Source organism: Bombina bombina, chromosome 1, assembly GCF_027579735.1.
Source record: "Bombina bombina isolate aBomBom1 chromosome 1, aBomBom1.pri, whole genome shotgun sequence".
NCBI classification, from domain to species: Eukaryota; Metazoa; Chordata; class Amphibia; order Anura; family Bombinatoridae; genus Bombina; species Bombina bombina.
Genome location: NC_069499.1, coordinates 913,896,608 through 913,913,969, shown reverse-complemented (window position 1 = coordinate 913,913,969; position 17,362 = coordinate 913,896,608).

Genomic DNA, 17,362 nt, shown 5'->3' with positions numbered 1-17,362 from the left:
TCTTTGATTGAGTGAGGTGCGCGATACAATATTAAACTGCTAGGCTAGCATTGAAAATTACAACTGCAACTCTTAAGGGATATGCTCATTTAGTAAAATAATATTATGTTAAATCAAAGTAAAAAGAATCAGGTTATGTTACAAAACAGAAAATAACTTGTTTTCTTGCAAAATAAGCACAAGTTGCCACTGTCTGCAGCTGGATAATGGAGCAGACATACCTAGAAATTAAAGTGATTGTAAAGTTAAATGATTTAAAGCCCAGTATTCAAAAATACTCTTAAAAACATGGGCACTTTAAGTCATTAAAGTGAAAGTAAATCCTAGCGTTTTACAAACGCTAGGATTGACTATTAAAACAAATAAAGGGCACTTTTATTCATGAAATATAAAATACTTCATGTAGAAAGCTCCTTTATTTGATTTGATCGATCGCCATTTTCAGCTGCTACAGCAGACACGGCTAAAAAATGTTTTGACTAAGAGGTGACGTTTTCACCTCTTAGCCAATAGCTGTGCGGTAAATCTGGCTTGGTGCCCATGGGAGCCGGATTTACCGCACGGCTATTGGCTAAGAGGTAAAAACGTCACCTCTTAGCCTAAAAATTTTTTAGCCGTCGGCTACTGTTACTGTAGCAGCTGAAAACGGCGATCAATCGAATTAAATAAAGGAGCTTTTTACATGAAGTATCTTATACTTCATTAATGAAAGTCCCCTTTATTTGTTTCAATAGTAAATCCTAGCGTTTGTAAAACGCTAGGATTTACTTTCACTTTAATCTTTACAATTACACTTCTTTTTGTTACTGTAAACTTACCACCGATCCTCTGCCCACATCTCCTTCAGTATTGAGCAGATCAATGACAAATCCGGCTTCCTCTAATTGTTGTGTGCCCCCTTTGGCGTACAGCTCGTGAGGCACACACCAATTGGAGGAAACCGGATTATCATCGATTTGCTAAATACTGAAGTAGATGCGGGCGGAGGATCGACGGTAAGTTTACAGTAACAAAAAGGTAAGTATTTTAAAAAAGAAACGTAATTGTAAAGTTTAATGACTTTAAGTGTCCATGTTTTTAATAGTTTTTTTAAATACTGGGCTTTAAACCATTAAATGTTACAATCACTTTGGGATAAGAAAGTCAAAATTAAACTAGCAAGAATCAAATAGAGCATGTAATTTTAAAAAAACTTTTAAAATGCCTTCTATTTTCAAATGTGCTTTGTTTTCTTGGTATCCATTGTTGAAAATGAATACGCACATATCCTACACTAGTGGGAGCTAACTAGTGATTGGTGCCTGCATAAATTTGTCTCTTGTGATTGGAAAACTAGATGTGTTCAGCTAGCTGCCAGTAGTGCAATGTTGTTCCTTCACCGAAGGATAACAAGAGAATGAAGCATATTTGATGATAAAAGAAAATGTGAAAGTTGTTTAAAATTGCATGCTCTATCCGAATCATGAATTAAATTTTGTGGGTTTCCTCCTTCTTTAAGTTGCATTATGCCTCATCTGAGCATGGGCAGACACTGACTTCCTGTTTCTCTAGTATTCACTGAACAGTAAGAAAGTGCATGTTCCTCTAGAATAGTATTGGCCAACTTCTTAGTACGTGTGGGTCGCAGATCAATATTTTAGAAGCCTTAAAGGCTGCATATAAATTATGGCTATTAAACAAACAACTAATATATTCCCTAAAAGTATAGTGGGACAGGGACAGATTTAGGTAACGTTTCAGGGTACCATTTGTCTGCTGTTCACCCTTAAAAAAATATATTTTGAAATGTGGTCACCCAAACGCATACATTTTTAGTTCTGATTTTTCCTAGGGCCACAAAAACGAGTGCCTCGGGCCGCCAGTTGGCCATCCCTACTCTAGAAGATTTATAACATCAAGCTGTTCCTGTATAGGCCCCAGCCACCTTGTGGTGTTGTGACAGGAAGTAAAGGACATTGCACACATTAAGTTAAAAAGTAAATAAAAGGTAAAATCCTTTTAAAATAATGAATAATAAATATTGCAATGATTTCTATTAATTATAAACCATTGCTTAGTGCTTTTTAATTACAACAATGAACCAGACTGTTTTATATCCCTTTAGGAAACACACATGCAATATAGTTTTCATCCAGTAGACTCGGTGGATAGAACAAAAGGTGTCTTCAGGGGATGGCTGTGGACATTCAGGGCGTTCTAGAGGTGTGGCTGCAATGTTTCACCTACACTTAGGCGGGGCATACTGGTTTCCTAAAGACTCTGTTACTCCTGTGAACTGGGCCCTTTCAGGGGCAGGCAAGATGGGCAGCTGCTCTGGGCATCTGGGGCACTGTGGGGATGGCTGTACAGAAAAAAAATGCTTTTAATTGTATTTATTTGGCGTCCTCAACCTTCAACAGTATGAATATATATATATAAATATATATACTAAATATATATGCATGTATATGTGTGTGTATATATATATATATATATATACACTGTATATACAGTATATATATATATATATATATATATATATATATATACACCCATATATATATACTGTATGTATATATATATTTATATATATATATATACACACACACAGTATATATATATATATATATATATATATATATATATATATATATATATATATATATATATATATATATGGAAGAGTGTAAGACAAAACAAGCGCCCAGAGGCACACTTCGTGTAGTACGTTCAAATAAATTACTTATACTGTAACAGTTGGAAAAAATCCGCTCTCACCTGGTTCAACCTCAACTTATGAGGTATGTAATAGGCACTTCTGTTTATATACTCTTGTCCCGTATCGTCCTCCTATAAGTCCTCAGGTCTTCAGTTCTTCCTTGGAGTCTGCAGAGTGTTCCTGGAACTCTGCAGCCTATATTTAGAAGGGGACTAGGGCATAGGAGTAGGGTAATGTGTAGTGTTTAAAATATACAACTACCAGGTGATAGAGATAAAAACAGGTGTTTATTTATATACAAAAAGTAATTTTTAACAGTGCAAGATAAAAGCCCCTACAGGCATTTCTTTGTAGGAAAAGAGAAAGATATTCCACGTTTAGCAGAAAAACACTATAGAGCTGTAGTCATACAGGTGTTACATCCAGCATGCAGTGCTAGAAACACAAGTGACTAAATCGCTCTGATAAACATATGAACAGGTATGGAGCACCAAAGGATATTCGCAGATCTGCTTTATATGAGTATATATTAAAGCAGTCCAATCCTTTATGCAGCTCCGTGTAGATGTGTAGGCACAGCGTGCAATGTCAGCGTGTCTGGCACTTACTTGCAAGACACAGCATGATTAAAAGCAAAAATAGAAGAGTTAGTTACGTTTGGTCAATTGATTTAAGCCCAGGACCACATCAAGGTTGGTTTTAACCAGGCTTAAACCATTTGGCCAAATGCACTTTCTGTGTGTTGTGTTTATAAACATTTTTTTTAATTTTTTTCTATGGGCTTTGTGCACAAACTGGTCAGGGGTTTACTGTCTTGGTTAATAGGAGCTGTACAACTGTCTAAGAGTATCCAGAGCTATGGGTTTTACAGTGAAGTTGGATAAGTACTTGTTTTAGTTTGAGAATGCAGTCCATTTTTTGTGTTTTATATATATGTATATTATTTAAGAAATTCTGCTGCAACTGGAATAGAAGTTATAATGTGAAAAAGAGTTTTCTTTCATGTAATTGGCAAGAGTCCATGAGCTAGTGACGTATGGGATATACAATCCTACCAGGAGGGGCAAAGTTTCCCAAACCTCAAAATGCCTATAAATACACCCCTCACCACACCCACAATTCAGTTTTACAAACTTTGCCTCCTATAGAGGTGGTGAAGTAAGTTTGTTCTAAGATTTCTACGTTGACATGCACTTCTCAGCATTTTGAAGCCCGATTGCTCTCAGAGTACAGCGAATGTCAGAGGGACGTAGAGAGTATTACCTATTGAATGCAATGATTTTCCTAACGGGGTCTTTTTCATGGGTTCTCTGTTATCGGTCGTAGAGATTCATCTCATACCTCCCTTTTCAGATCAACAATACTATACAATACAATACTCTCATATACCATTACCTCTACTGATAACTGTTTCAGTACTGGTTTGGCTATCTGCTATATGTGGATGTGTGTATTTGGGTAAGTATGTTTTTATTTCTTAAGACACCTCAGCTATGGTTTGGCACTTTATGCATTTATATAAAGTTCTAAATATATGTATTGTACTTATATTTGCCATGAGTCAGGTTCATGTATTTCCTTTTTGCAGATTGTCAGTTTTATATTTAGGAAAGTTAATATTGAGAAATATTTTTCTTACCTGGAGTTTAGTCTTTTTTTCAATTGACTACTTGTTCAAATTGCGGGCTGTCTTAGGCTCACGGGTGCGCTTAATGCTATACTTTATTGCTCCATTCTTGGTGCGAAAATTTTTTTGGAGCGAAAAGCACGTCCGTTGACGCAAGTTCGTCATTTCCGGCGTCATTCTTGACGCATGGGTTCACACAGGGTTGCGTCGCTAGTGACGCAAGTGTGTCATTTCTGTACATAGTTGGCGCCAAAAAAAAATTCAGTAACATTGTGCGTCATACTTGGTGCCCAATTTTTTTCATTATTCATTGCCCCATTGCTTTTGCCTCTTGCCTTTTGCTATGTCAGAGGGCTATGCTACTTGCTTTTTTTCTCATTCCTGAAACTGTCATTTAAGGAAATTGATAAATTTGCTTTATATGTTGTTTTTTCTTTTACATTTTGCAAGATGTCTCAATCTGATCCTGTCTCAGAAGTATCTGCTGGAACTTTGCTGCCTGACATCGGTTCTACCAAAGCTAAGTGCATTTGTTGTAAAATTGTGGAGATTATATCTCCAAATGTCATTTGTAATAGTTGTCATAAACTTTTACATGCAGATAGAGTTTCCATCTGTAATAGTACATTGCTGGTTGCAGTTCCCTCAACTTCTAATGTAAATGATATACCTATGAATTTTAAAGAATTTGTTACTGATTCTATTCAGAAGGCTTTGTCTGCATTTCCACCTTCTAATAAGTGTAAGAGGTCTTTTAAAACTTCTGATAAAGTTGATGAAATTTCAAATGACCGACAGCATAATGAATTATCCACCTCTGATAAGGATCTATCTGATTCAGAAGATCCATCCTCAGACATTGACACTGACAAATCTACTTATTTATTTAAAATAGGGTATATGCGTTCTTTGTTAAAAGAAGTGTTAATTACTTTGGATATTGAGGAAGCTAGTCCTCTTGATATTAAAACCAGTAAACGTTTAAATGCTGTTTTTAAACCTACTATGGTTACTCCAGAGGTTTTTCCTATTCCTGAATCCTGATGCTATTTCTGACATGATTTCTAAGGAATGGAATAAGCAAGGTACTCCTTTTAATCCTTCTGCAAGGTTTAAAAAATTGTATCCTTTACCAGCAATTGCAATAGAATTTTGGGAAAAGATCCCCAAAGTTGATGGGGCTATTTCTACTCTTGCTAAACAAACCACTATTCCTATGGAAAATAGTACTTCCTTTAAAGATCCTTTAGATAGGAAGATTGAATCTTATCTAAGGAAAGACTATTTATATTCAGATCATCTTCTTAGGCCTGCAATTACTTTGGCTGATGTTGCAGCTGCTTCAACTTTTTGGTTGGAGAATTTAGTGCAATAAGAATTGGATTCTGACATATCTAGCATTGTTCGCTTACTGCAACATGCTAATCATTTTATTTGTGATGCCATTTTTGATATTAGCAAAATTGATGTTAGAACCATGTCTTTAGCTATTTTAGCTAGAAGAGCCTTATGGCTTAAATCTTGGAATGCTGATATGACATCTAAGTCTAGATTGCTATCTCGTTCTTTCCAAGGGAATAATTTATTTGGTTCTCAGTTGGATTCTATTATTTCAACTGTTACTGGGGGGAAAGGAGTTTTTTTTGCCTCAGGATATAAAACCTAAGGGTAAATCTAAGGCTTCTAATCGTTTTCGTTCCTTTCATCAAAATAAGGAACAAAAACCTAATCCTTCCCCCAAGGAATCTGTTTCCAATTGGAAGCCTTCCTCAAATTGGAATAAATCCAAGCCTTTTAAGAAACCAAAGTCAGCCCCTAAGTCCGCATGAAGGTGCGGCCCTTATTCCAGCTCAGCTGGTAGGGGTCAGATTAAGGTTTTTCAATAGTAATGTCGCGAACATAAAAATTTGGGTTCGCGAACGGCGAACGCGAACTTCCACAACTGTTCGCGAACCGGCGAACCGGGCGAACCGCCATACACTTCAATAGGCAGGCAAATTTTAAAACCCACAGGGACTCTTTCTGGCCACAATAGTGATGGAAAAGTTGTTTCAAGGGGACTAACACCTGGACTGTGGCATGCCGGAGGGGGATCCATGGCAAAACTCCCATGGAAAATTACATAGTTGATGCAGAGTCTGGTTTTAATCCATAAAGGGCATAAATCACCTAACATTCCTTAATTGTTTGGAATAACGTGCTTTAAAACATCAGGTATGATGTTGTATCGATCAGGTAGTTTAAGGGTTAAGCCCGCTTCACAGAGCGCAGTGTAGGTGATATACCTGCCCTGACCATGCTTTGCAGACCAGGTATCAGTGGTCAGATGGACCCTTGCCCCAACACTGTGTGCCAGACATGCCATTATAGCAGACTTATATGGCTTTGGCATTGCTTTTTGGTAATTAGAAGGCTGCTAAATGCTACTGCGCACCACACGTGTTTTATGCCCAGCAGTGAAGGGGTTAATTAGGGAGCATGTAGGCAGCTTGTAGAGTTAATTTTAGCTTAAGTGCAGTGTAGTAGACAACCCAAAGTATTGATCTAGGCCCATTTTGGTATTTAATGCCACTATTTCACTGCCAAATGCGATCAAATAAAAAAAAATTGTTCACTTTTTCACAAACTTTAGGTTTCTCACAGAAATTATTTACAAACAACTTATGCAATTATGGCATAAATGGTTGTAAATGCTTCTCTGGGATCCCCTTTGTTCAGAAATAGCAGACTTATATGGCTTTGGCGTTGCTTTCTGGTAATTAGAAGGCTGCTAAATGCTGCTGCGCATCACACGTTTATTATGGCTAGCAGTGAAGGGGTTAATTAGGTAGTTTGTAGGGAGCTTGCAGGGTTAATTTTCACTTTAGTGTAGAGATCAGCCTCCCACCTGACACATCAGACCCCCTGATCCCTCCCAAACAGCTCCCTTCCCTCCCCCACCCCACAATTGTCCCCACCATCTTAAGTACTGGCAGAAAGTCTGCCAGTACTAAAATAAAAGGTTTTTATTTTATTTTTTTAGCATATTTACATATGCTGTGGTGTAGCATTCCCCCCTTAGCCCCCAACCTCCCTGATCCCCCCAAAAACAGCTCTCTAACCCTCCCCATCTGCCTTATTGGCGGTCATCTTGGGTACTGGCAGCTGTCTGCTATTATTTCACAGTCAAAAAAGTGTTGTTTTTTTAAAATGTACACTACTGTTACACCAGATATGAGTGGTGGCACTGGGCAAGTGGGCACAGTATACGCTGTGAGCCTGACACACATGCTGGCAGGCAGGCAACTGCAATTAGATTACACAGGGAAAAAAAAAAAAAGCAGACTGATGTTCTAGCCCTAAAAAGGGCTTTTTGGGGTGCTGTCCTTACAGCAGAGATCAGATGAGTCCTTCAGGACTGTAGTGGACACTGAATACACTAGCCTAGCTATCGATTTCCCTATTAAATCATCAGCAGCTACACTGTCCCTCCTCTCACTAAGAATGCAGCTTCCAAATGCATCTAAAATCGATGCTGTGCAGGAGGTGGGAGGGTCTGCTGCTGATTGGATGTAATGTGTCTTCTGACTGTGAGGTACAGGGTCAAAGTTTACTCAATGATAAAGAATAGGGGGAACATTGCATATGTTCGCTGTCTGCAGCGAACGCGAACATGCTATGTTTGCCGGCGAACTATTCACAACATCACTATTTTTTCAAGGATGTTTGGATAAATTCCGTCCAAAATCAATGGATTCAGAGCATTGTCTCTCAGGGGTACTGAATTGGATTCCGAGTAAGACCTCCTGTGAGGAAATTTTTTCTCTCACGCATCCCTGTAAATCCAGTAAAAGCTCAGGCTTTCCTGAAGTGTGTTTCAGATCTTGAGGTTTCAGGGGTAAGCATGCCAGTTCCTTTTCAGGAACAAGGCCTGGGGTTTTATTCAAATCTATTCATTGTCTCAAAGAAAGAAAATTCATTCAGACCAGTTCTGGATCTGAAAATTTTGTATCGATATGTACCAACTTTCAAGATGATGACTATAAGGACTATTCTGCCTTTTGTTCAGCAAGGACATTATATGTCTACAATAGACTTGCAGGATGCTTACCTTCATATTCCGATTCATCCAGAACATTATCAGTTCCTGAGATTCTCTTTTCTAGACAAGCATTACCAATTTGTTGCTCTTTCATTTGGCCTAGCAACAGCTCCAAGAATCTTTTCAAAGGTTCTGGGTGCCCTACTCTCTGTAATCAGAGAACAGGGTATTGTGGTGTTTCCTTATTTGGACGATATCTTGGTACTAGCTCAGTCTTTACATTCTGCATAATCTCACACAAATCAACTTGTGTTGTTTCTTCGAAAACATGGTTGGAGGATCAATTTACCAAAAAGTTTTTTGATTCCTCAGACAAGGGTGACCTTTTTAGGTTTCCAGATAGATTCAGTGTCCATGACTCTGTCTCTAACAGACAAGAGACGTTTGAAATTGGTTGCAGCATGTTGGCGCCTTCAGTCTCAGTCATTCCCTTCAGTGGCTATGTGCATGGAAGTTTTAGGCCTCATGACTGCAGCATCGGACGCGATTCCTTTTGCTCGTTTTCACATGAGACCTCTCCAGCTTTGCATGCTGAATCAATGGTGCCAGGATTATACAAAGATATCACAATTAATATCCTTAAATCCCAATATTCGACACTCTCTGAGGTGGTGGTTAAATCACCAGCGTTTAGTTCAAGGGGCCTCTTTTGTACGGCCAACCTGGACTGTGATCACAACAGATGCGAGTCTTTCAGGTTGGGGAGCTGTCTGTGGATCTCTGACAGCACAAGGAGTTTGGAAATCTCAAGAGGCGAGATTACCAATCAATATTTTAGAACTCCGTGCAATTTTCAGAGCTCTTCAGTTTTGGCCTCTGTTAAAGAGAGAACCGTTCATTTGTTTTCAGACAGACAATATCACAACGGTGGCATATGTCAATCATCAGGGTAGGACTCACAGTCCCCTAGCTATGAAAGAAGTATCTCGGATACTTGTTTGGGCGGAATCCAGCTCTTGTCTAATTTCTGCGGTTCATATCCCAGGTATAGACAATTGAGAGGCGGATTACCTCAGCCGTCAGACTTTACATCCAGGGGAGTGGTCTCTCCATCCGGATGTGTTTTCTCAGATTGTTCAGATGTGGGGTCTTCCAGAAATAGATCTGATGGCCTCTCATCTAAACAAGAAACTTCCCAGATACCTGTCCAGGTCCAGGGATTCTCAGGCGGAAGCAGTGGATGCACTGACACTTCGTTGGTGTTATCAACCTGCTTATATCTTCCCGCCTCTAGTTCTTTTTCCGAGAGTGATCTCCAAGATCATCATGGAACAATTGTTTGCGTTGCTGGTGGCTCCAGCATGGCCCCACAGGTTTTGGTATATGGATCCTTGGAGTCTTAATTTGGTTTTGAAGGCGTTACAGGCTCCTTCGTTTGAGCTTATGCATTCTTTGGACATTAAACTACTTTCTTGGAAAGCATTGTTCCTTTTGGCCATCTCTTCTCATAGAAGAGTGTCTGAGCTATCTGCTCTTTCTTGTGAATCTCCTTTTCTGATTTTTCATCAGGATAAGGCGGTTTTGTTGACTTCATTTGAATTTTTACGTAAGATTGTGAATTCTAACAACATTAGTAGAGAAATTGTTGTTCCTTCTTTGTGTCCTAATCCTAAGAATCCTTTGGAAATATCCTTACATTCTTTGGATGTGGTAAGAGCTTTGAAATATTATGTTGAAGCTAATAAAGATTTCAGAAAGACTTCTAGTCTATATGTTATATTTTCTGGTCCTAGGAAAGGTCAGAAAGCCTCTGTTATTTCCTTGGCCTCTTGGTTAAAGCTTTTGATTCTTCAAGCTTATTTGGAGTTGGGTCAAGCCCCGCCTCAGAGAATTAAAGCTCATTCTACTAGATCAGTCTCCACTTCGTGGGCTTTTAAGAATGAAGCTTCAGTTGATCAGATTTGCAAAGCAGCGACTTGGTCCTCTTTGCATACATTTACTAAATTCTACCGTTTTGATGTATTTGCTTCTTCTGAAGCAGTTTTTGGTAGAAAAGTTCTTCAGGCAGCTGTTTCAGTCTGATTCTTCTGCTGATGTTTTAAGTTTTTCTTTTCTTCATGATAATAACTTATATTTTGGGTTGTGGATTATTTTTTCAGCATTTGGCTGTTGTTTATTTTTATCCCTCCCTCTCTAGTGACTCTTGCGGGGAGTTCCACATCTTGGGTATTTGATATCCCATACGTCACTAGCTCATGGACTCTTGCCAATTACATGAAAGAAAACATAATTTATGTAAGAACTTACCTGATAAATTAATCTCTTTCATATTGGCAAGAGTCCATGAGGCCCACCCTTTTTATGGTGGTTATGATTTTTTTGTAAAAAGCAGAATTATTCCAAATTTCTTTGTTTATGCTTTTTACTCCTTTCTTTATCACCCCACTACTTGGCTATTCATTAAACTGAATTGTGGGTGTGGTGAGGGGTGTATTTATAGGCATTTTGAGGTTTGGGAAACTTTGCCCCTCCTGGTAGGATTGCATATCCCATACGTCACTAGCTCATGGACTCTTGCCAATATGAAAGAAATGAATTTATCAGGTAAGTTCTTACATAAATTATGTTTTTCCTAATCCTGTATTGTCCATAGTGTTAAAAAAAATCTCCTCATAAAGTACTCCCTCTCTCTCTATTTTCATGCTCTCTAAAACTATATGAAAATATTATGAGGTAAACAGCGTTACTTCTATTATTGTGTAAGGTTATTGGGTAAACCTATTAAGATAGGAAACATTATTTATGAACAACAGAGGTGACACTGACAACCTGAACAGGGAACTGTTAAAGTGTAATCTAATAATTGTGATTGTATAGTATTAGTTACAGGATGCAATAGAGGTGTTTGTGAGAAACTACTGTGTTAAAGGGACAGTCAACCTAAAAATAGTTTTAACTTATATCTGTAAAGTTGCCATAGATCGTTTTTTTACAAATATAGCTCATTTTTTACAGATATTCCGTTTGCAAGTAAAATCACTTACTTTTACCGCCGCTGCCGTTTGAAAATGTCTGCCTGGCCCCGCCCCTTTTTTGTCATCCATGACATCATGATCTTCTTGTGTTCCCTGTAATTTTTCTAACTTACTCATAACCGTCTTTCGCGCCTGCTCAATGCGCCTATTGTACTGTTGGGGAACTTTTTCACACAGGAACAAAAACGCTGGCTCATTATCTGAGCGCATCATAGTTGCAGCGTACCTGTGTCCTGGGCTCCCCTCCGGCAGCAGTTCCCAGTAGTTATCAGTACCCCTCTTTAGCTGTTCAGGTTTTTGCACAGTGCTTTTTGAGGGCTAAACAGGGACCATTAATTAATTCATTAGCAAATTTGTTCATTTAAATAAAGCCACCAACTGCCGCCCTATGGCAGCAGCAGTAGAAAATAGCATGCCAGTATGGTAAACCTGCCTTTAAAATGCTTCACCACTTCAAACTTTGAGCAGATGGGTGCAACAGGTTAATTTTTCCACCTTCACTTGACAACAATAGTGCAATGGAGGTGGCAAAGAAGGGGGATTGTAAGAAAAAAATAACAGCCTGCAGTGTAACGACAGAGCTTTTTGCCTCAGCCGGTGGAAGAGAGCATATGGGACTGCTATTTATCCCGCATTCTGTCTGACAAGTCAGCCTGTCTTCCTTTTGTCTCCTTTCCACATGTCTCTTCTAGTGCCTCTTGTCTAAAGCCTATTGTCCTGAGGCGGTCACATCTGTTCCAGGTCTGTGGCTCTTAACATTTCTGAAGGTTAACCCAACACAAGTTCTCTTCGAGTCACCTTCTCTCAAACGTCAAACAATTAAATGTGAAAACAAAAGACAGCCTTCTAAAGACCGCTGCTCCATAACCTGTCCACCTGCCCTGTGGCGGCGGACAGAAATCAACCCGATCAAATACGATTGGGTTGATTGACACCCCGAATCTGCAGGGGGCGGCATTGCATCAGCAGTTCAAAATAACTGCTGGTGCAATGATAAAGGATGACAGCGTATGCTGTCGGTATTTATCGATGTGCGGCGGACATGATATGCTACATTGTATCATGTCCATCCGCACAATAATAAATAGACCCCTTGGTATGCACTGTTGAAAAGCATACCTAGGTAAGCTTAGGAGCAGCTACTGGGAACAAGCTACTCATTGATGGATGCCCTTTCTCATTGGCTCACTCAACACTTTCAGCTAGCTCCCAGTAGCACATTAATACTCCATCAACAAAAGATACCAAGAAAGGCAAAGAAATTAGATAAAAGAAGTAAATTATATGCTCTATCTAAATCATGAAAAAAACAAATTGTATTTCATGTCCCTTTAAATAGAGATTGCACTCAAGGAAGTTAGGTCAAAATGCCCCCCCTCTCCCTGTAATTTAGCTGCACCAAATTAAAGAAACATGAAATCCAAAACTTTTCTTTTATGATTCGGATACAGAATTCATTTGTAAATGATTTGCCAATTTACTTCCATTATTAACTGTGCTTGCTATCCTTTATTGAAGGAGCAGCAATGCACTACTGGGAACTAGGTGAACACAGCAGTAGGCCAATGACAAGAGGAATATATCTGTAGCCACCAATCAGCATTTAGCTCCCAGCTCCTCAGACTACCTAGGAATCCCTTTAAGCAAAGGATACCAAGAAAACTAACAGCTAGATTTGGAGTTTGGCGGTAGATGGGTTGTTAACGCTACGCAGGCTTTTTTCTGGCCGCACCATAAAAATAACTCTGGTATCGAGAGTCCAAAAAAAAGCTGCGTTAGGCTCCAAAAAAGGAGCGTAGAGCATTTTTACCGCAAATGCAACTCTCGATACCAGAGTTGCTTACGGACGCGGCCAGCCTCAAAAACGTGCTCGTGCACGATTCCCCCATAGGAAACAATGGGGCTGTTTGAGCTGAAAAAAAACCTAACACCTGCAAAAAAGCCGCGTTCAGCTCCTAACGCAGCCCCATTGTTTCCTATGGGGAAACACTTCCTACGTCTGCACCTAACACTCTAACATGTACCCCGAGTCTAAACACCCCTAACCTTACACTTATTAACCCCTATTCTGCCGCCCCCGCTATCGCTGACCCCTGCATTATATTATTAACCCCTAATCTTCCGCTCCGTAAACCGCCGCAACTTACATTATCCCTATGTACCCCTAATCTGCTGCCCCTAACACCGCCGACCCCTATATTATATTTATTAACCCCTAATCTGCCCCCCTCAACGTCGCCTCCACCTGCCTACACTTATTAACCCCTAATCTGCCGAGCGGACCTGAGCGCTACTATAATAAAGTTATTAACCCCTAATCCGCCTCACTAACCCTATAATAAATAGTATTAACCCCTAATCTGCCCTCCCTAACATCGCCGACACCTAACTTCAATTATTAACCCCTAATCTGACGACCGGAGCTCACCGCTACTATAATAAATGGATTAACCCCTAAAGCTAAGTCTAACCCTAACACTAACACCCCCTAACTTAAATATAATTTACATCTAACGAAATTAATTAACTCTTATTAAATAAATTATTCCTATTTAAAGCTAAATACTTACCTGTAAAATAAACCCTAATATAGCTACAATGTAAATTATAATTATATTATAGCTATTTTAGGATTAATATTTATTTTACAGGTAACTTTGTATTTATTTTAACCAGGTACAATAGCTATTAAATAGTTAAGAACTATTTAATAGCTAAAATAGTTAAAATAATTACAAATTTACCTGTAAAATAAATCCTAACCTAAGTTATAATTAAACCTAACACTACCCTATCAATAAATTAATTAAATAAAATACCTACAATTACCTACAATAAAACCTAACACTACACTATCAATAAATAAATTAAATACAATTCCTACAAATAACTACAATTACATAAACTAACTAAAGTACAAAAAATAAAAAAGAACTAAGTTACAAAAAATAAAAAAATATTTACAAACATAAGAAAAATATTACAACAATTTTAAACTAATTACACCTACTCTAAGCCCCCTAATAAAATAACAAAGACCCCCAAAATAAAAAAATGCCCTACCCTATTCTAAATTAATAAAGTTAAAAGCTCTTTTACCTTACCAGCCCTGAACAGGGCCCTTTGCGGGGCATGCCCCAAGAAAATCAGCTCTTTTGCCTGTAAAAAAAAACATACAATACCCCCCCACAACATTACAACCCACCACCCACATACCCCTAATCTAACCCAAACCCCCCTTAAATAAACCTAACACTAAGCCCCTGAAGATCTTCCTACCTTGTCTTCACCTCAACAGGTATCACCGATCCGTCCTGGCATCCGGTGCTGAAGAGGTCCAGAAGAGGCTCCAAAGTCTTCCTCCTATCCGGCAAGAAGAGGACATCCGGACCGGCAAACATCTTCATCCAAGCGGCATCTTCGATCTTCTTCCATCCGGTGTGGAGCGGGTCCATCTTGAAGCAGCCGACGCGGATCCATCCTCTTCTTCCGGCGTCTCCCGACGAATGACGGTTCCTTTAAGGGACGTCATCCAAGATGGCGTCCCTCGAATTCCGATTGGCTGATAGGATTCTATCAGCCAATCGGAATTAAGGTAGGAATATTCTGATTGGCTGATGGAATCAGCCAATCAGAATCAAGTTCAATCCGATTGGCTGATCCAATCAGCCAATCAGATTGAGCTCGCATTCTATTGGCTGATCGGAACAGCCAATAGAATGCGAGCTCAATCTGATTGGCTGATTGGATCAGCCAATCGGATTGCACTTGATTCTGATTGGCTGATTCCATCAGCCAATCAGAATATTCCTACCTTAATTCCGATTGGCTGATAGAATCCTATCAGCCAATCGGAATTCGAGGGACGCCATCTTGGATGACGTCCCTTAAAGGAACCGTCATTCGTCGGGAGACGCCGGAAGAAGAGGATGGATCCGCGTCGGCTGCTTCAAGATGGACCCGCTCCGCACTGGATGGAAGAAGATCGAAGATGCCGCTTGGATGAAGATGTTTGCCGGTCTGGATGTCCTCTTCTTGCCGGATAGGAGGAAGACTTTGGAGCCTCTTCTGGACCTCTTCAGCACCGGATGCCAGGACGGATCGGTGATACCTGTTGAGGTGAAGACAAGGTAGGAAGATCTTCAGGGGCTTAGTGTTAGGTTTATTTAAGGGGGGTTTGGGTTAGATTAGGGGTATGTGGGTGGTGGGTTGTAATGTTGGGGGGGGTATTGTATGTTTTTTTTACAGGCAAAAGAGCTGATTTTCTTGGGGCATGCCCCGCAAAGGGCCCTGTTCAGGGCTGGTAAGGTAAAAGAGCTTTTAACTTTATTAATTTAGAATAGGGTAGGGCATTTTTTTATTTTGGGGGTCTTTGTTATTTTATTAGGGGGCTTAGAGTAGGTGTAATTAGTTTAAAATTGTTGTAATATTTTTCTTATGTTTGTAAATATTTTTTTATTTTTTGTAACTTAGTTCTTTTTTATTTTTTGTACTTTAGTTAGTTTATCTAATTGTAGTTATTTGTAGGAATTGTATTTAATTTATTTATTGATAGTGTAGTGTTAGGTTTTATTGTAGGTAATTGTAGGTATTTTATTTAATTAATTTATTGATAGGGTAGTGTTAGGTTTAATTATAACTTAGGTTAGGATTTATTTTACAGGTAATTTTGTAATTATTTTAACTAGGTAGCTATTAAATAGTTCTTAACTATTTAATAGCTATTGTACCTGGTTAAAATAATTACAAAGTTGCCTGTAAAATAAATATTAATCCTAAAATAGCTACAATGTAATTATAATTTATATTGTAGCTATATTAGGATTTATTTTACAGGTAAGTATTTAGCTTTAAATAGGAATAATTTATTTAAGAATAGTTAATTAATTTTGTTAGATTTAAATTATATTTAACTTAGGGGGATGTTAGTGTTAGGGTTAGACTTAGCTTTAGGGGTTAATACATTTATTAGAATAGCGGTGAGCTCCGGTCGGCAGATTAGGGGTTAATAATTGAAGTTAGGTGTTGGCGATGTTAGGGAGGGCAGATTAGGGGTTAATACTATTTATGATAGGGTTAGTGAGGTGGATTAGGGGTTAATAACTTTATTATAGTAGCGCTCAGGTCCGCTCGGCAGATTAGGGGTTAATAAGTGTAGGCAGGTGGAGGCGACGTTGAGGGGGGCAGATTAGGGGTTAATAAATATAATATAGGGGTCGGCGGTGTTAGGGGCAGCAGATTAGGGGTACATAAGGATAACGTAGGTGGCGGCGCTTTGCGGTCGGCAGATTAGGGGTTAATTATTGTAAGTAGCTGGCGGCAACGTTGTGGGGGGCAGGTTAGGGGTTAATAAATATAATACAGGGGTCGGCGGGGTTAGGGGCAGCAGATTAGGGGTACATAAGTATAACGTAGGTGGCGGTCGGCAGATTAGGGGTTAAAAAAATTTAATCGAGTTGCGGCGATGTGGGGGGACCTCAGTTTAGGGGTACATAGGTAGTTTATGGGTGTTAGTGTACTTTAGAGTACAGTAGTTAAGAGCTTTATAAACCGGCGTTAGCCCAGAAAGCTCTTAACTACTGACTTTTTTCCTGTGGCTGGAGTTTTGTCGTTAGAGTTCTAACGCTCACTTCAGACACGACTCTAAATACCGGAGTTAGAAAGATCCCATTGAAAAGATAGGATACGCAATTGACGTAAGGGGATCTGCGGTATGGAAAAGTCGCGGATGAAAAGTGAGCGTTAGACCCTATTTTGAGTGACTCCAAATACCGGCGGTAGCCTAAAACCAGCGTTAGGAGCGTCTAACGCTGGTTTTCACGGCTACCGCCGAACTCTAAATCTAGGTCTATGAAAATTAGATAATAGAGGTAAATTGGAAAATTGTTTAACGATATTTGCTCTATTTGGGTTTCAAGTCCCTTTCAGTCAATCTTTTGATGTTAATGAGCCACCATTTATAAACTGATTTGCAGCTCACA